The 26,104-nt window shown below is 45.0% G+C and overlaps 1 protein-coding gene and 1 pseudogene across 1 annotated transcript in view; one reads left to right on the top strand and one right to left on the bottom strand.

Annotated features, from left to right (window-relative positions):
* The window catches only part of LOC144105609 (uncharacterized), a 166,627-nt gene that overhangs the window by 74,425 nt on the left and 66,098 nt on the right, over window positions 1–26,104 (bottom strand). The window lies entirely within an intron of this gene.
* LOC144103479 (uncharacterized) lies at window positions 11,302–23,451 on the top strand (annotated as a pseudogene).

Here is a 26,104-nt window from a genome sequence, read left to right as displayed (position 1 = left end):
GGGCGAATCGCTCGAACTCAATCCGTGCACAAAAAAATAGTTCACTCAGTGAAAATTAAAGCGGGAAATCTTGAACACTCAGGGCTTCACAGTTCTGACCGTGATTTTCAATGCTAGCATTTCGTTTTCCACTGCTCTTAGTTCTCGTCCAAACACTCACCTGAGTTTTGAGGAGAACGAATGATATGTGGCGCAATATGGTTTCACGAACAGACTACTTCCGCAATCTCCGCAGCATTGCCTGCTATATATGAAATGGAGTATTAGTGCAGGAAAAAAATGAGAACAAAAGAATGAAGGTGCGATTACAGAGCTGGTCAGAACGATATGCGCAACGAAGTGGATTATATGATAATTCAAGAGTTAGCATGCATATACTTGAGGCTAGACCAGTTTACCTTAGAACCAGGCAACACATAAAAGCAAGTACAATCAGGGAGATATCTGTGCAGCTTACGGGAGCAGTGCCGAAAACATTAAACAAGTTCTGGCGGATTGTAAGGCTACACAACCAGATATCAGAGAGAACACAGTCAGCCTTCCGGCAGCTTAAGGTTTCAGGGATTGTGAAATCAAAATTAGCAGGCAATGTGAAAGCAGATCGGCAAAATTACACAACAGTTCCCAGAAATCAAAGGAATACAGGTCGATCATTGTTTTACTGGACAGGAGCAGCAAACGATGGGTCGGCATAGCTGGCTGCAGTTCCTCTGGAATGTTCTTCCACTGGCTACTGGTACTCCTCCAATGCCTGCAAAACAAGAACGCAAAAAACAAGAGCAGCCAAAAGCAAAAACAGAAAACGCGACACCAGCATTATTCAATACAGCAGGCAGTCCTGCATTTTAAAGTAGACCGTTTAGTGCAATCGAAGAGCAGCATGCATTTTTTCATTCCTGTGTAGTGGCCATGAGGACACGGAATAAGGGTTTTATGCTCGTATGCCAAGCGAAAGCGAGCATGGAGAAAGGGACGACTTCTATATGAAAAAAAGCCTAGTGATATACCTAACTAGCAGCTGTTTGTACCAGTTTTCGGCGTAAAGTGCCGGTTACAGGTAGTACCTCCACTGAGATACGGTTTACCAGCTTCAACAAGTCACCATAACGCACCATGGACAGTTATCACACATACCACCACAGAATTCATAAAGCATCACCTCATTCACTTCAAAATATATATTGCTAAAGAACTAATTGTTGCATTTGCCATACGATTACGCACACAAAGAACGCAGACATCCGAGAATTGATTGGCGCGATCTCCACGAATGTGCTATCTTAACTAAAGCCTGCTGCAAGAGAAATAAGGCATGGAAAGCTCACCGGCGACCGAGTCTGTGAGATGGTCATGGCTGAAGACACACAGCTAGTAAAATTTTCTACTTGCTTGCAGATGCAAGTAATTAAGTAGCCGGTATAAAGGAATAACTCCGGCAGGTTTCAGCGAAACAAATTTATTTGCTATTGTGGTTAGATATTTTTGCGACTTTCATGTTACCGGTAAAGGCGTTAACAAGCCCGAATATATCGTGACTGCGCGTCGTACCGGCGACGACATTTGCGCAAGCGCGCACGACTGACCGCGTCTTAATAAGTACACGCTGCAAAAGTGACATTCACCGGGTCGCACTCATTTACCCTCGCTATGTAGGCACATAGCTTGTCTTCGGCAAAGCTTCTTGTTCTCACACACTGACAAGACATAAAAACGAGTATGTAAAGCAATTGAGCAACAGATTGAAAAACTGAAACAGCCGACAACGCGTGAAATTTGTGCAATTGATGTCGCTCGCGATGCAACTTGCATCCTGCCTGTATGCTAGGCGTGGGCACGTTTAAATACAAACACAATGAAAATCATGTAGACAACCTCTATTAAGTATTAATGACGGAGCAAAGTTTGTTCAGCGTACAAGACTTAGTTGATTCGAAACCGGGCATCAGTTGCGACCTTCTAGCGCGATCGAAAGCAAAACCGAAATACCACACTGTTGGTTTCGATATCGCATCCGATGGAGCGCAAGGCTTGCATTTTATATCCGGCTGAACATTGCGCGTTTTTATCGTGAAGAATTTCAAAAGTTTCCCCGCCTCAAGCGCCAGCTCATTTACGATGAAACTGCACACAGAGCTTGCGTATTATGGTAACTTTTGTATCGTAGCAAGTTTGACGACGGTACTTACTTAGCTGAGCCGTGCATGATGCGAAAAAGTAATCGTCTACGTAGAGATCGGCGAACCAAAAGCGCAGACGACGTTTTTCGCTTGATGGCGGCGGTGGCGCTATCTGTCACACCCTTGGCAACGTGGCTGGGAGCTGCAGCGACTACGTCCGAAGCTAAGTGTTTTTGGTATTTACACTTTATACATGCTGTCGGGCGGTAGTTTTAAACCGAGTTAAGGGTAGGGAGGCCAGCGGAGGTGTGTGAGAATAATTTTTAGCGGGTTTTTACGTTGCGCAGGGTCGAGGGCTATCGGCATAGGAATTTTGGCGGGCTTTCACAAGGTGTAGCCGGCCGGACGATGGGTCGGCAAACTAGGAAAGTTAAGGAGGACGAGGACGGGGAGTTAGTACAGTGCCAGGAGTGCGACCGTTGGTGTTACTTAGATGAGACTGGGTTCGGGAGCTTAGCCGAGGCGGATGAGGCTAGCTTCGTGTGTAAGATGTGCAAGCGGTTTGGGGACGCCGTTCATGCGTTAAAAGGGGAATGGGAAGCTGGGTTTAATGCACTTAATGCGGACTGGCAGGTCCAACGAGAGGCACGGATTAAGCTGGAAGCCCAGGTCGCCGATTTGATTAAAAAGGAGGAGAATAATGCCGCCCTGTTGAAGCGAATGGTGGGCGAGATTAAAGAAGAGCGGGAAAAGCGGATCGAACTAGAAAAACAGGTTGAAGCGCTCAGGTCGCGGCCGGCTGGGCACCCCAGTTCGGAGGAGTGTCAGGCGGGGGACGAGGCTCGTCAATCGTACAGTGCTGTAGTGCAGCGAGCATCGAGTGGGAAAAATGAGAACGCAATGAAAAAGGTTAAAGCGGGCATGGAAACTCGCGACAATAGCGTACAGCGGCAGGAGAGGCAGCTAGAGCGATCCGGAGGCCAACAGATGGAATTAGGAAGCGAACGTTTGGGGCGCAGGAGAGTTCTTGTGGTCGGGGACTCGAATGTAGCGAGGGTTGAGGGAGGCGTTCTGACGGCAGTGAAGGCAGACAGGCGGGTGCAGGTGGAGGCTCAGTCGGGAAAGTGCATGGTGGATGCAATGGCCAGAGCCCGGGAGGTGGTGGTGGGCAGCATGGATGGCGAACACCTTGTGGTCATCCATGCTGGTCTCAATGATGTACTGCAGGGGAGGAGCCAGAATCTTGAGACGCAGTTGGAGGTGGGGATGCGTAGGCTTAGAGAGGCCTCTGGGAGTGTGCATGTGACCATATGCACGATCCCAGAGGTCCAGAGGCAGGCTCGCGAAACGGAAAGGAGGGTCGTGGAGACTAATCGGGTAATTAGGCTATTGAGTCGACGACTAAGATACGAGGTGATGGAGGTGAACAGGGAAGTGTATGAGGTTAGGCCCCACCCTTTTACACAGGATGGCATCCACTACGGTGGTGCCACTGGCAAGAAGGTGGGTAGTAGGATAGGTCGCCAGGCAACAGCTTTTTTGGGGGGACCCAGAGCTCTTATGGAACCAGTGTAGAGAAGGAAGAATTAAGATCAAACGGACAATGGAACCATAGGGGAAGAAAGAGACGCAAGCGCCAGGGCCAAGTTAATTCAGATATAGGTTTCATTAACATGCAAGGTGGCAGGAATAGACTGAAATGGGAGGAAATAGAAGAACAGTTAAGACAGGAGGAATTAATGGTATATGGTTTAGCGGAAACACATCTTAGAGACATGGAGCAACCACCCTGTAACCCAGACTACGCATGGGAATATTGCAATAGAACAGAGGGCAGCAGAAAGGGAGGTGGAATTGGGGCATTCATTCATAAAAGTATGAATTTTCAAAGGGTTAGACTGGGATGCAGGGAACATTTATGGCTAAAAGGAACAGTGGCAGGCAAGCTAACCCTCCTTGGCTTTGTATACCTGTGGACAGGGGTCAATGCCAGAGAGGAAAACAGGAAAATGTTAGAATGTATTGCAAGCGACATTGATGAGCTAGGAGGACAGGGCGAGATAATTATATTAGGTGACATGAATGCACACATAGAAGACCTGGATGGGTACACGGATTCGACAGGAAGCATGCTGCAGGACATGTGTGACAGGCATGATTTAGTTGTATGCAACAGCACCGAGAAGTGTGAAGGGCTCATAACATGGGAGGCGGGGAGTCTGCACTCGACGATAGATTATGCACTAATGTCACAGAGGATGTATAACAGATTAGGGGTAATGAGCATAGATGAAGATGGTTCCAGAAGTCTAGGTAGTGACCACAAGCGTATCAAGTTGAGCTTCAGAGGAAAAAGCAATGTAGGACTGAAGCAAGATGAACAATCAGGGGGAAATTTTTACTCAGAAAAGCAATTGGAAGTAGCAGCCAAAAGAATCGAGAAATTAATTTTTGAGGATAGTGAAACAGAATGGACTTATACCAAATTAACTCGATTACTGGAGCTAGAGCTAGCTAAGGTGCGAGTAAAGTTAAAAGGGAAAAGACGCAAACCCAAGAGTTGGTGGGATGAGGAGGTCAAGAGGGCAATAGAAAAGCGCAAGGAAGCATCCAGAGAACACAGATATTCCAAGAAGAGGGGGGAACCAAAACCCGAAGTAGACAGAAAATGGGATACCTTCATAAAGTGTAGAAGGGACGCATCCTATTTGATTAATGAGAAAATTAGAAGAAAGGGTGCCCAATGGATGTCAAAAGTAAATAAAAAGGATAGAAAAGCAGCCCAAAAATTCTGGAAACATCTAAATGCAATGAGTAATAAAACTAGGCTAGAACAAAGGTTTATTGTTACAGATGAGGGTATTCGACTAGAAGGGGATGAAGCAATAAAACACATAGGAACAAGGATGACGGAAAAATTTTCAGCAAAGCACGTGGTACATAGTTTATCGAAGGAGGATAGACCGGTTACAGCAATAGCTTCACTTGAGCAAGGAGAGTGGGAAAGGGCAGAGAAGAAGGTTCCTAGTGGCACATCAACAGGACCAGATGGGATCCCGATTATGTTGATAAAGAAGTTAGGACCAAAATCCAAGCAAACATTAATACAGGTAGTGAACAAAATGATAGTGGATGAGAAAGTCCCCGATGAATGGAGATTAAGTAGAATGAACATGATATATAAGGGAAAGGGGGACAAAGCAGACGTAAGTAACTATCGCCCCATAACAGTGACATCTGTGGTTTACAGGGTGGTGATGCAAATTATAAAGGATAGACTGCAGGCCTGGGTGGAGAACGAGGGGGTGTTAGGGGAACTACAGAATGGGTTCCGGAAACAAAGGAGGTTGGAGGACAATCTATTTTCATTGACACAGTGTATAGAAATTGCGGAAAAGGAACATAGGCCCTTATTGCTAGCATTTCTGGATATTAGGGGAGCCTATGACAACGTTACTCAGGAGCATTTGTGGGACATATTGGGCACATTGGATGTGGAAAATGGAGTAATTAATCTTTTAAAAGATATATATAGAGGTAACAGAGTGCTCATAAAATGGGAAAAAAATGTATCAGGGCCTGTAGAGATACAGCGGGGGCTTAGACAAGGATGTCCTCTGTCCCCTTTGTTGTTCATGTTGTACCTGCAAGGTTTGGAAGCCAAGCTAGAGGGGAGTGGACTAGGCTTCAACCTATCTTTTTTCAAGCAAGGGGAATTGATTAAACAGACATTACCGGGACTAATATACGCGGACGATATAGTGATAATGGCTGACAACAAGGAAGACCTGCAGAAGTTGTTAGACATATGCAGTACAGAGGGAGATAGATTAGGCTTCAGGTATAGTAAGGAAAAATCTGCAGTCATGATATTTAATGAAGAGGGCGGCGAGCATAGAATACAGGAGTTCGTGCTAAAAGTAGTGAATGAGTACAAGTATCTTGGGGTGTGGATAAATAACAGTGCTGAGTATCTGACAGAGCATGAAAAATATGTAATGAATAAAGCTAGTAGGAATGCAGCTGTCATGAAAAATAGGGCACTGTGGAATTACAATAGGTATGAGGTGGTAAGAGGGATCTGGAAAGGGGTGATGGTCCCTAGCCTGACCTTCGGGAATGCGGTCCTGTGTATGAGGCCAGATGTTCAAGCAAGGCTGGAAATTAGGCAACGGGGAGTAGGGAGGTTAGCTTTGGGAGCACATGGCAATACACCAAATCAGGGGGTACAGGGGGATATGGGATGGGCGTCTTTCGAGAGCAGAGAGGCTAGCAGTAAGATAGCATTTGAGGATCGATTGAGAGGGATGGATGAAAAGCGGTGGGCTAGGAAAGTTTTCAGATACCTGTATATAAAGAATGTTGACACGAAATGGAGAAAGCGAACTAGAAAATTGACAAGCAAATATCTGGACAGCAGTAAGGGGGCAAATCAGCAATTATCGGTTAAGAAAAAGGTTAAAGGAACAGAGAGAGCGTTGTGGAAAACAGGGATGCTGACGAAATCGGCACTGGAAACATACCGGACCTTTAAACAGGAAATTGTCAAGGAAAATATCTATGATAATTGTAGGGGAAGTTCTTTGCTGTTTGAGGCCAGGACTGGAGTTTTGCGGACTAAGACGTATAGAGTCAGGTACCAGGAGATAGACACTTTGTGCATTGCGTGCGGAGAGGAGGAGGAAACGGCTGAACACTTGATACTTTTCTGTAAAGGGCTTCACCCTACAGTGGAAGGCAGCGGGGCTGACTTACCCAAGGCATTGGGGTTTAGGGATAGTGAGGGGAAAGTGGATTTTAAGAGGTTAGAAGTAACCAAGCGAAGGTTATCTGATTGGTGGCTAAAAGCAAGACAGGAGTAAAATTTCACAAGACATGGCTAGGTGGCTTGAGCCACCGCCCGATGTAAAGGGTTCAGCCGTATCCATCCATCCATCCATCCAGTCGAAAGCGTCGCGACAAGGCCACCGAGGCGAGCGCTGCAAGATGCGCGGGCCCTCTGAATATGCCGTTCAGGCCGTCTCGTCTGCTTCAACTGAAGCGCTTACAACATTTTCGGCTAATTGAGCGGAAAAAATATCAGAACAACTAATTTCACGAGGCTTTACCTTTCAAAGAATGTTATTTGCAACGTTCCTCTCGGCGGCCTTGTCGTGACGCTTCCACTGCCGAAAACAGATAGCGTCACTGGTGCCCATCAGCGAAAAAACGTCGGCTTCGGGCTTAGTTTCGGCGATCTCTACGTAGACGATTACATTTTCGCATCATGCACGGCTCAACTCAGTAAGCACAGTTGTCAAACTTGCTACGATACAAGAGTTGCCATAATACGCAAGCTCTGTGTGCAGTTTCACCGCAAATGAGCCAGCGGTTGAGGCGGGGAAATTTTCGAAACCCTTCACGATAAAAACGCACAATACTGTATATCCCGGATGGACAGATGGATACGGCTGAACCTTTTAAATCGGGAGGTGGCTCAAGCCACCTAGCCATGACTTATGAAATTTTACTCTTCTCTTGATTTTAGCCACCAATCAGATAACCTTCGCTTGGCTACTTCTACCCGCTTGAAATCTACTTTCCCTTACTGTCCTTAAACCCCAATGCCTTGGATAAATCAGCCCCGCTGCTTTCCAATGTAGGGTGAAGGCCTTTACAGAAAAGTATCAAGTGTTCAACCGTTTCCTCCTCTCCGCACGCAACGCACAAACGTGTCTATTTCAAGGCACCTGACTCTATATGTCCTAGTCCGCAAAACTCCCGTCCTGGCCCCAAACAACAAAGAGATTCCCCTACAATTATTATAGATATTTTCTTTGGCAATTTCCTGCTTAAAAATCCTGTATGTTCCCAGTGCTGATTTGGTCAGAATCCCCATTTTCCACAAAGCTCTCTGTTCCTTTAACCTTTTCCTTGACTGATAACTGCTGATTTGCCCCCTACTGCTGTCCAGATATTTGCTTGTCAGTTTTCTTGTCCGCTTTCTCCATTTCGTATCAACATTCCTATATATACAGGTATCTGAAAACTTTCCTACCCCACTGCTTTTCCCCAAATTTTCTCAATCGCTCTTCAAATGCTATCTTACTGCTAGCCTCTCTGCTCTTGAAAGACGCCCATCCCATATCACCTTGTACCCCCTGATTTGGTGTATTGCCATGTGCTCCCAAAGCTAGCCTCCCTACACCACGTTGTTTAATTTCTAACGTTGCTTGAACATCTGGTCGCATGCACAGGACCGAGTTACCGAAAGTCAGGCTAGGAACCATCACCCCTTTCCAGATCCCTCTTACCACTTAATTCATACCTTTTGTAATTCCACAGTGCCCTATTTTACGAGACAGCTGCATTCCTACTACCTTTATTCATTACATATTTTTCATGCTCTGTCAGATACTCAGTGCCATTATTTATCCTCGCCCCAAGATACTTGTACTCATCCACTATTTCTAGCGTGAACTTCTGTATTTTATGCTCGCCGACCTGATCATTAAATACCTTGACTGCAGATTTTTCCTTGCTAAACTTGAAACCTAATCTATCTCCCTCTGTACCACATATGTCTATCAACTTCTGCAAATCTTCCTTGCTGTCAGCCATTAGCACTATATCATCGGCGTATATTAGTCCCGGTAATGACTGTTTAATCAATTCTCCTTGCTTGAAAAAAGAAAGGTTGAAGCCTTGTCCGCTCCTCTCTAGCTTGGTCTCCAACCCTTGCAGGTACAACATGAACAACAAAGGAAACAGAGGACATCCTTGCCTAAGCCCCCGCTGTATCTCTACAGGCTCTGATACCTTTTTTCTCATTTTATATGCACTCTGGCACCTTTATATATATCTTTTAAAAGATTAATTACACCATCTTCCACATGCAATGTGCCCAGTATGTGACACAGATACTCTTGAATAACATTGTCGTAGGCTCCCTTAATATCCAGAAATGCTAGCCATAGGGGCCTGTGTTTCTTTTCAGCAATCTCTATACACTGCGTCAATGAAAACAGATTGTCCTCCAACCTCCTTTGTTTCCGGAACCCATTTTGTAATTCCCCTAGCACCCCCTTGTTCTCCACCCAAGCCTGCAATCTGTCCTTTATAATCTGCATCACCACCCTGTACACCACAGATGTCACTGTTATGGGACGGTAGTTACGTCAGCTTTGTCCCCCTTTCCCTTATATGTCATGTTCATTCTACTTAATCGCCATTCATCGGGGACTTTCCCATCCACTATCATTTTATTCACTACCTGTATAATGTTTGCTTGAATTTTGGTCCTAGCTGCTTTATAAACATTATCGGAATATCATCTGGTCCTGTTGACGTCTATCATCTGGTCCCAGGAGTCTACGCCAGCGCCGCGCCACGGCGACTGCTTCTAAACCCTCACGGGGTGAACGCCGCTTTTGTTCTAGAACACTGTACCTAGGCCATGCGTGCAGAGCTGTAACTGGAAAGGCGTTTGAATTGCCCCTCTGCGGGACAGGCAGACCGTGCACGCAACAAGAGTTGAGTCCGAGGGCATTACTTCGGTGCATATATGCATGTTACACAGATGTCCATATGCCTGCTTGAAACGCGCCATATCGGGGTTCGCCAGCTGGGTCAACGCCGGATGTATGCATCCACCAACACCACAGTTTTTTTTCTTTCTCTCCTCTTGCTGGTTTTTTTGAAGGGCGTGCTGACTGTGCCGCCGAGTGGCCATCCGGCGGGGTTGACCTAGCTGCGTATGAGGAGGCTCTTCCTATACTCATCTAATAAATTAAGTTTATTGTCAGTCCGTGTCTGTCCGAAGGACGTACATGGGACCACTTTAGCGTCGAAATTAGTTAATCTTTCAGTAACCCTGCTTAATCTGTTAATTCTTTTATTTTCCCCGTGCTTTTCCCGGCTTCACTCCTCTTTTTCTCCCCCCGGTTTGCTGAAATCAGCTACCTCTGTCTTTCATTTTCCGCCTTAACGCACCTATCATACCGGGTGATTTATTTTAAAACTTTACAGATTTTTTACTTTAAGAACTGCGAAATACGTCTGTGCAGTGCAGGTGGGTTGTACAGCAAGGTGGACATCGCACACGTACGTGATGTGATAATGATCAATTGCGATTATACTAGTTATAACTTTCTTTATTTTTATTTTAAGGTAACGTATCATATCTCGGAACTGAAGGTCCTCAACATCAAAGGTGAGTCCCCTCCTTAAATTTTCTTAATTGGCAGCCTGGTTCGAAGTATATAGAACGCCTAAAATATTTGAGCGCTCCTAATTAAGTTGGATTTCCTGTATTCTTTATCAATAAAACGACGTTGCTTGTATTCCTTATGTACCAAATACGGACACCATTTGTGTGTGTATTTGATAGTATAGAAGAAGTTAACATGACTTTGCCGACAACACCATGAGCAGCGATGCCCTATTATAAATATTGCAATGCGGGAAAGATCTTCCAAATGCGTACGCAGTTTGAGTTCAACATTTAGAGCCGCGATTGAGAACATTTAAGAAAGGAGCATTCTGTTGATGTTGACGGCCTTCTATTTGGCACTATTGCCGCTTAAAGCGAAAAATAAGTTCATTAGTCAATTAATCGCTTAATCAATATGTGCCATCGCATACGTGATGTCCGCTTTGCTGTACACACAACCAGCAGAGGCGTATCTCTCAAAGTTATTAAAATACAAATCTGAAAAAGGTTTTAAAATATCACCCAGTATATACGTTCTAGCATTTGTCCCCTTGGAAATCTCAATCCTTCTCCCTTACCCTCCCATGCAGTCTTTTGCTCCCTTCGACACCTCGTGTGCGCAGTCACATTCCTGGACGGTTGTCCGATATTTTTCAGGCTTTTCTCCTTTCCCCGTAATTCAGGATGTTGATTTCTTCTTATTTCCCCTTATAGCTCATATTCTTACCTGCACTTTTTTTCGTATTCTCTTTCCCTTTGCTATATAGTTACTTTCTCTTTCACGTCATTTCTTCCTTTTTCGTCATCCTTCGCTCTTCCTCAGTGGTTTTGCAGCCCATCCTCTTTTGCCTTTCTCAATCTCAGTTGTCTCCTGTTTATTCCGCGCTGCACACTCATCGAGTTTGTAGAATAAGTGCACGCAGCTTTCGCGCAGATTTGTATGCGCTTCACCGGAGTTTTCACGTGGACGACGAGCAGGTCGGTTTTGCCGTGATGGAGGGTTGCTTAGTGGCGAAGTGTGACAGTTTCGTCGAGTTCGAGCAAGCGTTCAGAGATTTTCGAGTGAAAACAAACACATTGTTCGTGACTAAAGCCAGCAAGACTGTCGGTGTGGCGAACGAGCGCCTTTCGGCTGGCCTGGCCAGGCTTGATGCGAAACTTAGTTCGCAAATGTGACCTACGTATGCAAGCATGGGGGTACTCCGAGACTGACGGAGACAGGAATATACGTCCGCAGCAGAGGTAAGAGTCTGGTGCTATACAGATATGCCACGGCTTCACTGTGGGCGGCCGCTGTTTATAGCGGCATACAGTAGACTCTCTTTAAAGCGAACTTGAAGGGACAATGAAAATTTGTTCATCTTATTAGAAGTGCCCCCCAAATGGATGTGTGAGTATGCTAGGTACGCGTGTCAGTTAATACAAGATGCAAGAAAACCACTACTTAAATGGCCTAATAATGCCCTAAAATTAATTGCGAAGAGAGCATTATTACACTACGCATGAAGTGAGATGACGTGAGGGCCTGAAAAAAACCACTTGAAACCAGTGTTAGCCCTTTCTTTTTTTTTCTTATCTTTTTCTCTTCTGCAGCGAACATTTAGCTGCCCAGGCGGCCGGCAAGCAACGTGGTACTGGTTCTGAAAAAGTTTAACCATCTTTGTGCAACGCGACTGTTTCCAACTCTACGATCAGATATGCACCACGCGTCTTTACGCCTGGCGCAGATATCTGGCCATGCCAAAATTCTCTGCCGTGACAACACCTAGCTGTAGCACCATGTGTAAGATAAAAATTCGGCTTCTCCGCTTTTCAGAGCACATTTCAGCTGTGCTCCCTTCAAGTCAACCAGTAAATGAACACTGCGCCGACGCGCCACACGATGCCGAGTTACGACCATCTCATATTTCTGTGCCGCACGAAGGCAGTCAAGATCAATGTTCTTGAATCTAATTAATCGAGATTATGCGCTGCTTTTCCTTCATCCTAAACCGCAAGATAGCTTCTCCGCATCAGTAATTTATGTGCGAAAAAGCTTCTTTGCGGGGTAGCATTTTTTTTCTTTCCTCATTTGCCTCGGGAGTGCTGCGCAGACGCTGCACGGTGCCGACGTGAGGTGACGAATGTTTCTCCCAATCTAAAGACACGAAACATCTCATAGACATAGAGTCTAGGGGAACCAACCAAATGCTTTCACATTGTCTTTTCTGAGCAACCATCCTAACCGAGTTCGTCTTAACGGGAGTCTACTTAAATTCTTCCTGGAAATGTGGAAGTCATGCGATGCTAACAACTTTTTTTTTCATGTACAGAGAACGATGAAAAAGGACTGCCCAGCCAAGATAGTCCTGGCAGCACGGCGTGCCAGTCAACAGCTAGAGATTACAGAACTCAAGCTTGAGCACAATCATGAAGTGAATGCCAAGTATACCGCGCTTACCCTGAGTGCCGTAAGATGACTCCAGAAGAAGTAGGCTTTGTAAAAACATTAGTGGAACTAAATGTGCCTCCGAGCCTGATTGTGGAAAAGCTAATTAAGAAGAAACTGGTAAATGACCTTCCCTTCGCCTACAGCGATAACGATTTTGGGGTTATCTGATGGTGATCGAGTTCTTTAATTTGCTTTTTAAAACATATATATACAGGAAAAGCAGTGATTGCAATGGATATCCATAATACGAAACGTGCAGGCGAAGGACAAGATGAAGCAAGCCAGTTAGTAGAAGTGAAATGCTATGAAAGTGTGTATGGAGCACAGACATGCTTGCTATTAATAGTGAAACAAGGAGCTCCAAATACTGTTTTTTCAAACACCGCACATGAAACACACCTTTCACTCATTCCAAGAAGTTATCCTTGATGCAACATACAGAACAAACAAACTGTGAATGCCCCTTTTTGGGCTTATTGTGCAAGATGGATCTAGCTGTAGCCATGTTGTCACATATCCTTATGTTTGCTCCGAGCAGCAGCATGTAGTGACACGGCTTCTGGAGGTATTTGTTGAGGAGAATCCTGCAGCAGTGAGCATGAAAGTAGTCGTGGTTGATAAGGATCTTCTACAGAAATAACTGCTGCAAGAACAACACTTCCAAGTGCACCAGCAGTACAGCTATTTCAATTTCATGTGGCTAAAGCCTTCAGATGTGGAGTTAGGCAGCTTGCCAGGTCAGCTGATGAACGAGACTGTCTTTTAAACAGTTTTAATGAAATGCTGCATTCACCTACGGCACAAAAGTATGACAAAGCTAAAGCAGAATTTTAGTAGTATGCAAGCACCGAGGCAATAAGCTACTGCGAAAAAAACTGGGGCAACATTCCTCAGATGTGGGTCCGGCACCTGTGTGACCTGGAGTTCACCTGTGGGGACAACACAACAAACCGTGTAGAATCACACAATGCTAAAATAAAAATCATCTTATCTTCGTCAGCAAAACTGCAGAAAGCACTGCGAGGACTCCTCAAGATAACAAACAGCATGATATGAGAGGCACACCACAAAACTATACTCCTCAAGACATGCAAGTTTTACTCCCACCATGTCTCCAAAGAGGTGAAAAAACAGTGCGAAAAAGTGTTAACACCATATGCCTGCAAGTTAATAAATATGGGGCTGGCAAAGACACGAGAGGAAGTTCCGAAAATAAAGATGGTCTCCAGATAAACATATGCAGTGTAATCTAAATGCACTGATATCTGGCATGAAGTTTCATTTGAGACCCAGTCATGTACTTGCACAACATACACGAGAATGAAACTACTTTGTCGTCATTTTCTAGTGGTATGTGCAAAGTACAATCTGAGACCACACCTGGAAAAGGCTGTACACAAGTGGTGCTTAAAGTCCAACCAAATAGATTTTTTCAGTGCCACTCGGAAACCTACCAGCAATGAGGCCAGCAGCTCCAAAGGACTGAGGATACTTTCTGTCCCTGGCCCTTCATTTGAAGATGAATTGGAGCTGGAAATACACATATGCAATGAGGACACTAAAAGCTGTAGCCGACACCTTGGCTGAATGCCAGTCAGATGTGCGCCCATTTGCCAGACGCCTTGGTTTTCTAGAATATTTAAATACCTCATGGCTGAGAGGGGAGGATGTCACAGAGACAAATTTTCAAGAGCAACAAATGATGGCAGACGTGACACCAGGTATTTGTCCTGCCATCAGTACAGAAAGCGATGACCTGGGGAGAATTGAGGAAGAAATCATTGATGATGCCATAGAACACGCCTGTGACAACAGCATGTCATCCACATCAGAAAAAGTCACAGTGAGCAATGACAACTTAGACAGCATTGATCATAAACACGTCTGCAACATCAGTGTGGCATCCACATCACAAAATGCGGCAGCGAACAATGGACACAATAAGTGCACTTCTTCAAACAGTAAGTACACCATAAAACTTCCTGATGTCAGAACACGAGCGCGGCCTTCAAAACGAGTACTGCAGAACAGAGTAGTAAAAAGGAAAAGTGTAAATAAGGATGAACCTGTTCTCTTCAAGCACCTAGCAAAAAAGGCCCAAGCAAAAAGTAAGATAAAAACCACTTCGTGGTGTTTGATGCCTTCCCAACCTTCTACTGCATTCTTTTTACAGTGTTGTTGTGTGGAATTGCTGACTAGAGCTTGTGCCAGCGTGTGATTGAGGGAATGAACTTGCTTAGGAAAGTGATGTTGAAGTTCGCAAGAAGCCTTGCCCAGTGCCTTCCTGGATTACAGAGTTTCCCTTCCCAAGTTTAAAAGATACTTCACACCTGATGCATGGACTGCCTTGACATCCTCAGGTGTGCAATATTGTAACTTTTTACAAGTCATGCTTCAGCACTTGACTGGAAATTTTCATGTCTTGCTTCTTTTATAGTTGCTGTGAAGAAACAAAAACGAAATGTGGATTTGCAGTCTCTGCAAAGAAAAAGATGAAGGAGAACTTAAGATGATCTGCTTGGGGTGGTTTCACTAGTGAGTGAATGTGCACTAGTGTCCCAGTTCTGCTGCTGCTGTTGTCAAATGTTTTGTTTATGCTAATTAATAACTAAATCAGCAGGTATTACTTGGTGATGCCAGCAATGCTGCCCGCACATCATAATGCAGGTTTTGTTTTTATCAAGTGCATGACGTGGCACCTGAAAATATTCTACAATAATGGAACAATGCTCAATTTGAGACACTTTTTAAGAGAAGGATTTAAATGGACATTACAAGAGCTTTTCCATGACCACATTGACAAGGTCGTACGCATCACACTACCACAATTTTTTGCTATCCTTCTGTCATACTTATTTGTGGTTTTGCTCAACTTGCAAAACTTGTGCTACCTGTGAATAAGGAGGCGACGAAGAAGCTTTGGTACTGTATGCACTGCACTGGACAAAATTAATATTTGTTTTTGGTGGCTGACTGCAATAAATGCAATGAAATGTCCTGAATCTCCTCAACGTTTATAAGCAAACGCAATGGTCTGCTAACCGTAATAATCCTGGACTGATGTAAGCTCTTAACTGTCTTGTGATTTCGCATCCTCAGTGCTGTACTTTAGCAGCATGTCACATTTCTTTTTAGCATTCAGCAACAACTGGGATAGGCGCAAGTAGTGACTGCATCAGCAAGAGTAAGAGGTCAGAGTTTGCTCAATGCTTTTGTACAGCTGTAGTGTCCGAATCATGGGACAAGCAGCCTGTATCATGAGCTATGCACTGAGAGGTAATTGTACATCTGTTTTTTGGTAGATTTGTCTTCTTTGAGAATAGCTGAACCTCACTCATAGCTCCGACATCGGTTTCCTGTAGTATATGAAAAGCTGTCCTCTGTAATCTGCATATCCTGGCACATTTAACCAATTTTTTTTTTTCAATTTTTCGAGAACTGAGTTCACTGCCATCTAGGAATCGGGACGTGCATGTGATAAAATACGGTGTATTGGCAGAGTCTTCTGCACGCGGCAAACTATAAGGAAAGTAGTGAGGCCAAAAACCACTAGGTTAGAAAAGCGAAAGGTGCACGAAGGTCAGCAGCACGAGGACCGGCCAAACGGCACATGTCTAGCTAGCTCGCTTGCCAAAAAGCACTGCCGAATGCTGCGCCGTATCAGCCAGAATAGTTTAGAGAAGGCAAGCAGTGTACCATTATGAGAGCGCCTTAATCAATGAAGCTAAACACTAGCAATGCGAAGGAGGCCGTGCAGGAGGGCGCGCCTCGAAACAAGTGAGAGACAGCATGTGGAGGTGAGTCACCAACAATGTGCTCACTCTGACTCAGAAAATATCTGAACGCTTGTTTTGCGAAGCTGTCATACTTCTCCCTTACACAGATCTCCATCACAGCAACGCCAAAGTGCCTGTCGTCCACGATAAAACACCGACTAACTGGTAGAGGCCGCCAAGCATGGATGGTAAAAAAAAAGACTCGGCACGCGACTACGTGCCACAAGAGCGGACGCCAATTTTTGTCGTCGGATGGCACAAGCATGCCACGTCGTGCGTGTACCATAGTGTTTCTTAATAGTAAGAAACTCTATGGCGTGTACAAACTTCCGGTCGACGAACACGACGCCATGCATATACAATCACACTTTCATTCAGTGCGCTTTGCCGGGCTCGCGTCAGCGCAATAAAAAACAAAGGTTATGCAGTGCCGACACTAAAATTTTGGTACAATTAAACAAAACTCCATCTTTTAATTCAAAAAAATAACAGCACATAAACTACAAGCATAAAATTTTAATTTTTTGATTGCCTTCCTTTTTTGAAAAAAAAGACCATTCGTTGAGTTTTGGCAGTGTCGTGCTGCCACTCAAACATGCCACTGCAACGGAGCGCTATTTAAACTGGCCGGCTTCAAAGTGTGCGTGAGTCTCGTTGTGGGTCCTTCGTCGATCATGCAGTTAAGACAGAGTTGCTTCATCGGGATCAATTATATATGTATGAAGGATAACAGCATTCACAGACATCTGCAAATTTCTTGTTTGCAATACATACCTCATGAATTGATTGCATGCTTCCTTTTCTGCGAGCATTAAAATTCCAATAAGGAAGGATGTCAGGCACGTTGACACGATCTCTCAAATGTTGTGCACCACCTGCTTACAGGAGCTCACTCTACCGAGAGATATTGAGAGGCCTCGGTTGGGAATTGGGGATAAGAGTAAGCGGAGAATATCTCATTATTCTGTGCTCGCTGATGACATTGCCTTGCTAAGTCACTAAGTGGATATGTAATGCAAAGCATGATCAGTGACTTACTTAACACGCAGAACAGAATGGTGGGTGTAAAGAAGAATATGCATAAAACCAAAGAAATGTTCAACAGTCTCGGAAGTGAACTACATGTTTACGATTGGCCGAAAGGCGCTGGCAGGGGCAAAGGCCAATGAAAAACAAAAAATGTAAATTTCAATTGCAATCAATTGACATTTCAGTTGGTTTGAATTGGATTTTCCAATTGGTTCTAGGAGTGTGTTCTTTTAGCCGCCTGACTAATTCGAACCAACTGGATGGGTATGGTGCATGTGGGTATAGTGTAGCACAATGAACTGTAGTTTACTATATATCATAATCAGGGTCTTGACAGTGGCCAGAGCTTCAACCGTGCTGTTTCGCACCTGCATGTTCACTGTAGTATGGGTTAATAAACTGAGGACTTCTCTTCGCTATTGGATAAATGAGATTTTATCTCTCTCGGCTACTTGATTTAGGTGCAGGTATTAGGAATACAGCAATGAGTCTGCTGTGTAGCGGATGGAAAGGCGACGCTTGAAACGCGAGTCGTCTGGTCAGTGTATATGTGAGAGTGAGGAGGAAGGCGTTTGTCGAGAGCCCGTGCGCCTGGCGCCTGCCTTGCGGGTGTTACCCCACTGCTTACGGGCTGCCTGAGAAATTCGTATGACGAGCTGAACTCAACAAGTAGTCCGGGACTGAAAATCGAATGCGGCCAGTGGCTCGTGCGATAGACAGTTGTCACAGAGAGTGGATCGATCAAGATGATATCAACTAAATATCGAAGTTCTTTTGGCAACTTTGACAGCGGGTAGGACGCAACCCGGATGCTTCGAAGCGCAACCTCCTCTGCACTGGTAAGACCGCGGGGGAGGGCTACCACACACGGAAGAATCACGTGGTTGGTGTCGCTTGGCATGTCGAAGAGTCTGCATGGCTTTAGGAGCTAAAGAGGTCACGTGGTATCTGCTCGATACGAATTGTCTGCGGAATACGTGCTGTCGGACGGCTGGATCCTACCAAGTATAACGGCAAATTTCAGAAGAAAGAAACCACCTTCCTTGTCTTTAGCAGTAGTTACCATGTGCCTTGAATCTCAAGATCACCATTTAGTCCAGCTTTCCGCTTTAAATGTAAATGTATTCCAGGATATTAGTAGTGAGTGGGCACAAAAAATTAGAGGATGATGCATTCCGGAAAAAAACAATACTTGCGTTTGCAATATATTTTAGTGTTGTCATCTATATATGTTTGTATAACTGAACAGAATAAACTTTTACTTTTGGCTCGCTTATGCACTGTCATCAGAGACCATCAAATACAAAAGAAATAATACAGTGGTCATCTGTCCATATAGACATATGGATCTCGAGCGCACGATTATCGAACTTTTCGAATATGACTCGAATACGAACGTGAAGAAAAAATGTCTGAATATCGTATCGAATATTGCATATCTGTTCAGTATAAAAAATGTTCAGAAAAAGATCAATGGGCAAACATCTTTGTCATTTTCAAAACAATGCACATTAAAACCTGGATATTTCGAACTTTGTTGATTCAAAATCCTGGATAATTCGAAGAATTTATGCGGTCTCATAATTTCTAATGTAAACTTGACTGCATAATTCAAAGTGGCGGCCTGCACAAGCCCGGTTACTTCGAAGGATTAGGGTGCTACGCGAGGATCCCCGATCCCGATTTCGATGCAAACCAGTGAAGCGGCAGCGTCTAGTAGCCGTAAGGCAGCACCACAGAGTGATACCAATTGGGGTTACAGTACAAGTACCTAGAGTTGTGCGTTTGCTTTCCCTGCACTGCTCGCGCCTCTATTGGTTAAACTTGATCACCTAGTTTGAAAAGCATCCTAGCCTTGCGGAGAAGACAACTCCTTTGTATTGTTCATAGCAATACACCGCTGCTGAGAGTCCATTCATACGCCTACTGTTTTCATGCTTTGCGGCATTTTATTTCGTGCAGCAGATGCTATAGGTGCAGCAGATGCATAAGTAGCAAACTGGATCATTCAATTCAATCATAATCTGTCTGCAATAAAGCAAGTTTGCAGCCAGAATCAAGCGGATCGAGCCTGCACATGGTGTAACCACTCCATCAAATCTGCCTCCTACATGCAAGAGTTGTGGCTTTCTCTCATAATTTGGCTGCTAGGGAGAGCAATATGGCGAACCTACACATGACTGTAGTACCGATATTGATATGCTAAGCACCCCAGCCCTGATATACTTACAGCATAAGAAAGGAGCGCCAGCACTTATCCCGCAATGCGACACTTCGTTTCCCGCAATGCGACACTTCGTTTCCCGCCTGTGAAGTGTTGACTGCACCAGACGCTGACCTGTGCTGTTTCTTTGAACGGTGTGTCGGGTTTAGAGGGTCAGGTTACTGGCATCTAGGAGTACTTTATTACCTTCGTGTGTAAGTCGACCTTTCTTCGAAAAATAAGCTGCCAGGGTGGCTCAGTGGTTATGGCACTCCGCTGCTGACCCGAAAAACGCAGCTTCGATCCTGGCCGTGGCGGTCGAATTTCGATGGAGATGAAATTCGATTGGCCCGTGTACTGTGCAATACCAGTGCAAGTTAAAAAACTCCAGCTGGTCCACTTTTCTGGAGGGCTTCACTACGGTGCCCCTTATTGCCTGAGTCGCTTTGGGTCGTGAAACCCCTATAAACCAAAAAACTTTCTTCGGAAAATAACTATGCGGTATTGTTGGGGTCAGCCCGAAGTAGTTTTGGAGGAACGGTGGGTAGTGTGCGCCCCATGCCGGCATCTGTTTTAGAGAAGGATCCACGGTGCTCCAATCATTAAAAAAATTCATGTGGCTCAACTCAGCTGAGCCAGGCTATACAGTGCGGAAGCTAGCCACTGCGGCTTCGTGCCGCTCTCTGTTGCATGGATCGGTAGAAGCAGCCCGGCGCCTAAAATGATCAGTCAAAGAACACGTCCCGGTGATTGGTTCTGGATCCATATCTCTGCGTTGTCTAGGCTAGTTGTCGTTGCACGGGACTGCCAAATGTCTCTATGTTGAGCAACCACCGCTGCCTCTTGCAGATGGAGAAGTTAAATGAAGGGGGAGCAAGCAGAGAGAAGGACAGAGAAAGGAGATGCACCTCGCAACAGCCATCGTCTAGCTGACGAAGCAGCAAGAGCGACGATGGCACGCACAACCCATACATCCGGTTGCAAGAGGACCCCCGCCGCAAGTGGTGAGGGCCCTTTGAGTTCAGGAGGGCATGTTGGCGGGCAAGTTGATTCATGAAGCTACAAACTGAAAAGAGCGCAAACAACTATGACTTGACGAGAGAATGAGACAACAGGAGTGCTGACTATGAACTGAGGTTAAGTTTCAGACAGAAGGAACTTATAGCCACATACAAGAAACAAAGAACATTATACGGGCTGCTGACAACTTGCACACAAGAATGAAAGGTGTCACTTTAATACAGAAGATTAAGTGTTAGAGCGAAGCTCACCTGTCAAGAAAACAGGATAAAATTAAAAGGATAAATAGTGTGCATTAGATTAATTGTGGAAGACGGCAATGAAAAGACACGCAAAGACGTCTCAATGCGGATGAAAATGGTTGCCAAGGAAGGCAAACTCCTTTTGGTGCAGTGCGATAGACGGGTCGCTGACACAGGCCTGCCAAATCTTGTGAATGCACAATGCCTCGTAAATCTTGCGTGTGCATTTTTCTTTGTAGCACCTTAATATACTACGCCGGTCAAAGTATTGGCATGGTGCATTATGCATGCATAGCCATATTACTTCCGTTTCCAGTTCTGAGGTCGCCTTGTGTTTGAGCAACCGGTCATTTATGCAACGGCCGGTCTCGCCCACATAACACCTGCCACGATCTTGTAGATGACTCCGGTCCTGCGTGCAATGAACGGGTCCTTGTGCTTTTTAGTGCACTCCACTTTCCTCTTCTTCGTGACGCTAACCCTGTGGCAAAGCTGAGAAAGCTTATTTGGGGCCGAAAATAGAACAGCGAACTCCTGCTTGTCCTACAATCTTCTTCAGCCTATGCGAGAACTGATGTACACACAAGATTACTGCCGTCTTCACCTCAGTACCGCCTCTCGCCTTTAAAATAGTTGCCCCAAAGTTTTTCTAACAAACTTTCATGACATTCCATAACAGATGGGTCGGGTACCCTGCCGATTCCAGCCTTAAGTTGCACCTGGGCGCGAATACTGTAGCAGACTTCATGCTCACAGGACCTGTCGGCTGCGGTTTTCATAACGGTCCTGACAAAGCCACGTTTCACCAGTTGGAATGTGACGATGTGAACGGAAGTAGCTGCTTTTTTGAGCTTAGTTTATGCCACCAGCATGCATACTCTGGGAGAATTTGTCAGAGGTCAAGGTAACCAATTTGCCCTCCATTTGGTGCTTCTTTGGTTACCTTGAGATGTTTTAGGGCATCAGAAAATAGGTTGAAAATTGTTCTGAGGTGATGACCTTACTCTGGACGTTGCCCTTGTAATGTATTAAAAACGTAGTCCACTAATCAGAACTTTGACGATGCCTCAGAGCGGAAGAACATCAGCTGGCTGAGGACCGGGGCCAAATATGACTCAAAGCAGACCTCTTCTATTCGTACGAAAAGCTGCTCTTCATAACCTATGAAGGTGGACTGCAGATAGGACGACATGACCTCAAGAAAAGAGGCTCGATGTCGGAATTCAGCAGTTGTTCTGGAATCTAATAGTCACATATACGTCTAGATAGCTTCATTCACAGAATCGTTAACATGGCATGCGGACAAAGAATAGTTTGATATCGATGGACATGATGCCAATCCCCTTGGACTGACTCTCAAAAACCTTGAAACCTCGTGAGGGCTGTGAATAAGGAAAGGATCCTGAATAGGCAATAAGGGTGCCAGAGAATGTTGAAGGTACTTGCCGACTTGGTGTTGCTATGTGTCCCTCTTGGACACAACGACGAGAAAAGGCTCACCTCCCTAATTGTGAGTTTTGGATGAAATGAATACGGCAAGACACAGACAGATGCTTTTTCTTATGGAGGTAGCCAGCTTGGTCATTCCCATGTCAGCGCAAAGTCTCGCTGCCATAGTTCGCACTTTTTGCAGATTCACATGGACCTGGGCGAAGTTGCTGTTGAAGGCCTCACTGGCTCGACGCTGGCACTCAGCTTTGGAAAGGACGACAAAGCTGCCTTCCTTGTCAGACTCGAGGCCGGCATCATGAAGGCTGGCCGCTACGGAACCGACCGCTACTCGCGTGTTAGATCGCAGATCTCTCTTAAGGTGCCAATGCCTTGTACAATGCATTTTTTCATTTCATCGCTTCTTGCCTTTGAGGCAGGACTTCTTACCAGTGACACCATTTCCGCTTTGTCAAGGTTGGGCTTCACGCAGAAATTTGGCCCCAGAGCATCATTAACATGGCTTGGCAGGGTATCCGGCCCAATCAGAAAAACATCTTGGGCTGCAGGCGACCGGGGCAGGCGGCGCGTAGGCAGTGAGGTCAAGATCTTCCGCCTCTACCAATGCGAGAGGCGGTACTGAGGTGAATACTGTGGTAATGCCGTATGTAGATCAGTTCTCGCATAGACTAAAAAAGATTGTAGGCCAAGCTGGAGTGCGCAGTTGTATTCTCAGCACCAAATAAGCTTTCTCAGCTTTGCCGCACAGCTAACGTCGCCAAGAAGAAGAAAGTGGAGTGCCCTAAAAAGCACAAGGACCAGGCCCTTCATTGCATGTGGGCCGTAGTCTTCTACAAGATCCCCTTCTCATGTGGAAGGTGTTACGTGGGCCAGGCCAGCCATTGCACAAATGACCGGATGCTGGAACACAAGGACGACCCCAAAACTAGAACCGGAAGTAATACGGCTGTGCATGCACTGTGCACCATGCGAAGGCTGATGCCCATAATTTGACCAGTGCAGTTTATTAAGGCGCTAGAGGAAAATGGACAAGCAAGATTTACGAGGCATTGTGCATTCACAATATTGGGCAGGCCTGTGTCCGCACCGCGTCTATCACACTGCACCAAAAGGAGCTTGCCTTCCTTGGTGACCATTTTCATCCTCATTGATCCGTCTTTGCTTGTCTTTTGAAAATTGAAAATTGGTTTTTGGGGAAAGGAAATGGCGCAGTATCTGTCTCACATATCAGGGAGACACCTGAACTCTGCCTTGAGGGAAGGGATAAAGGAGGAACTAAGAGAAGGAAGGAAGAGGTGCCGTAGTGGAAGCCTCCAGAATAATTTCGAACACCTGGGATCTTTTCATTGCAGTCATTCCCCAATCTAATGCACATTTTTTATCGTTTTCTTTTTATCCCGTTTTCTTGAGGGATGACCTTTGCCTAACACTTAATTTTCTGCATTAAAACGATTCCTTTCATTCTTGTGTGCAGATTGTCAGCAGCCCTTATCTTGTTCTTTTTTTGTATGTGACTAAGTTGCTTCGGTCTCAAAATAAACCTCAGTTGATAACACTCATGTTGTCTCGTTCTCTCGTCAGACTCGTCGTTTTTTGCGTTAATTTCCGTTTGTAACTCCCTTTGAGTTCCCAGTTCCATAGGGCCAAGAGCAGCAGCCCTCTCCCCCTGTCCATCTCGCGCTATCTATAGGCGGCGAGCGCTGCCCTTTTATCGAGCAAGAGCGAGTCACTGGGTGAACCACGTGACAGAACTGGCGAGAGCAAACGGTTGGAACAACGGTCAGTGCAGCGACGGACGTGACTGCGAAGCACACAGTAATGGCGGCAGTGCTCCTCATGTACGAGGTAATTTCAGCAAAAGATTTGCCTTTCAGCTCTGCATGCGAGAAGTAGAACTTCGCTCTAAAAGTCGTTAATTCGCATGAAAATTGGTGCCCCTACAGAGAAGTCGAATTGTGCACCTTTAACCTGGTTTGTTCGCGCTGGCGGACGCCTTCCTTGAACGAGCAATCGGTAGCGCGACAGCAAACTTCCGATAATCTTCGAGGCGTGCGTCGCACCGGAATCTGAAACTTCGGGACTGATTGCAGTTCGGTTTGCCCTTATAGTCATTCGGGCCACACAAGATAGAGTGCCGTTTTTTCGCTCTTAATATCCATTGGCTTCAGACTGCTGTTCTCGTGATCGCATTGTTTAGCAATTATTGCTCCGAGTTGCGCACGTGGTGCAAATTCATCCAGCGGGAAACTAGAAAGCAAAGTGGAGCGAAGGGAGGGTTGCATGTGCCTACTTGTACTTGGAGTCAACACTTATTTTTGGCCAGCAGGGGCTACGAGGCTGAGGTAGACTTTTACTCAGCAATATATACAGTCCAAGCCCAAATTCCCAAGCCTGTCCATATGTATATAGGAAGCAAGGGAACGGAAATAAGGAACTCGTTTGATAAACATATTAAGGAAGCCAACAGTCACCGAAACCAAGGTGCATAAGGGAAGGTCTCCATTTTTTTTAATTTCTCGTGCTGAAATGGAAGAAATCCATTTTTTTTAATTTGTGGTGCTTAAATGAATTAATTGGAGTATTATTCTCAAATTTCAGCACTACAAATTTAAAAAAAAATGACTTTTCCTTATGCACCTTGGTTTCGGTGACTTTTGGCTTCTTCACATTATCTCTCTCTATATATATATATATATAGCATACAAGGGAAGGATAATAAGGGGCTCTCGTTATACATGACAGATGCCAACAGCCAGAGAAACCAAGGAGCCTAGGGGATTTTGTTTTTATTATTATTTATGGTTTGATCAATGGATATTATTAGTGAATATTTTATTGCTTGAAGATAACTGATTAGAAAAGCAGGAAAAACCACCACATGCCAACAGCGGGAACCAAACCCACTGACGTTGGTGAACACCCTCCAGGTTAGGTCAAAATGTAAAAACTCAAATACCTCCGAAAGCAAAACATCAAACATCCGTCACTGTAGCTCAATTGGCAGAGAACCAGATGCAAAATTTGGAGGTCATTGGTTCAGTTCCCATCGGCAGCATGTGGTCGTATGTCCTTCTACTTTTCTAATCAGTTATCTTCAAGCAATAAAATATTTATCAATAATATCCATTCATCAACACCATGAATAATAATAATAATAATGAAAACAAAATTCCCAAGGCTCCTTGGTTTCTGAGGCTGTTGCCTTCTGTCCCTTGACAGCCCTTGACAGCCTAGTCATTTAGTCCATCCCCGCAATAAGGAAAAGACGGCAGCATGAACATGCATTTTATAGTCTGGTTAAAATCAATCAGACTGGCCCATGTGTCCATGCCCCGTAGAGCTGACCACAAAGAAATAGCTGCAAAGGTGCAGGCAGCAAGAGAAGCATAACCGAGCATGAGCAGCAAATAATAAGGATGCAAGGAATGTGGACTGCACCATGTGCGACATAAAACAGTGGGGAAATTTTTTTTTAATTTGGAAAGCTAGTTATCATTTTTCTTTATTAGAATCAATCTATGCAAGGGTTTTCATGGTTGCTGAGAGAATGAGATTTAAAATTTCCTCCAAAGCAACCACTAAAACTAATGCAAGCTAGTCAAATGATTTAGGAAAATCCCCCAAGCTGGAGTATATTTGTAACCAT

This window comes from Amblyomma americanum, chromosome 9 (assembly GCF_052857255.1).
Source record: "Amblyomma americanum isolate KBUSLIRL-KWMA chromosome 9, ASM5285725v1, whole genome shotgun sequence".
Lineage (NCBI taxonomy): Eukaryota > Metazoa > Arthropoda > Arachnida > Ixodida > Ixodidae > Amblyomma > Amblyomma americanum.
This window is presented reverse-complemented; position numbering and strand designations above follow the sequence as displayed.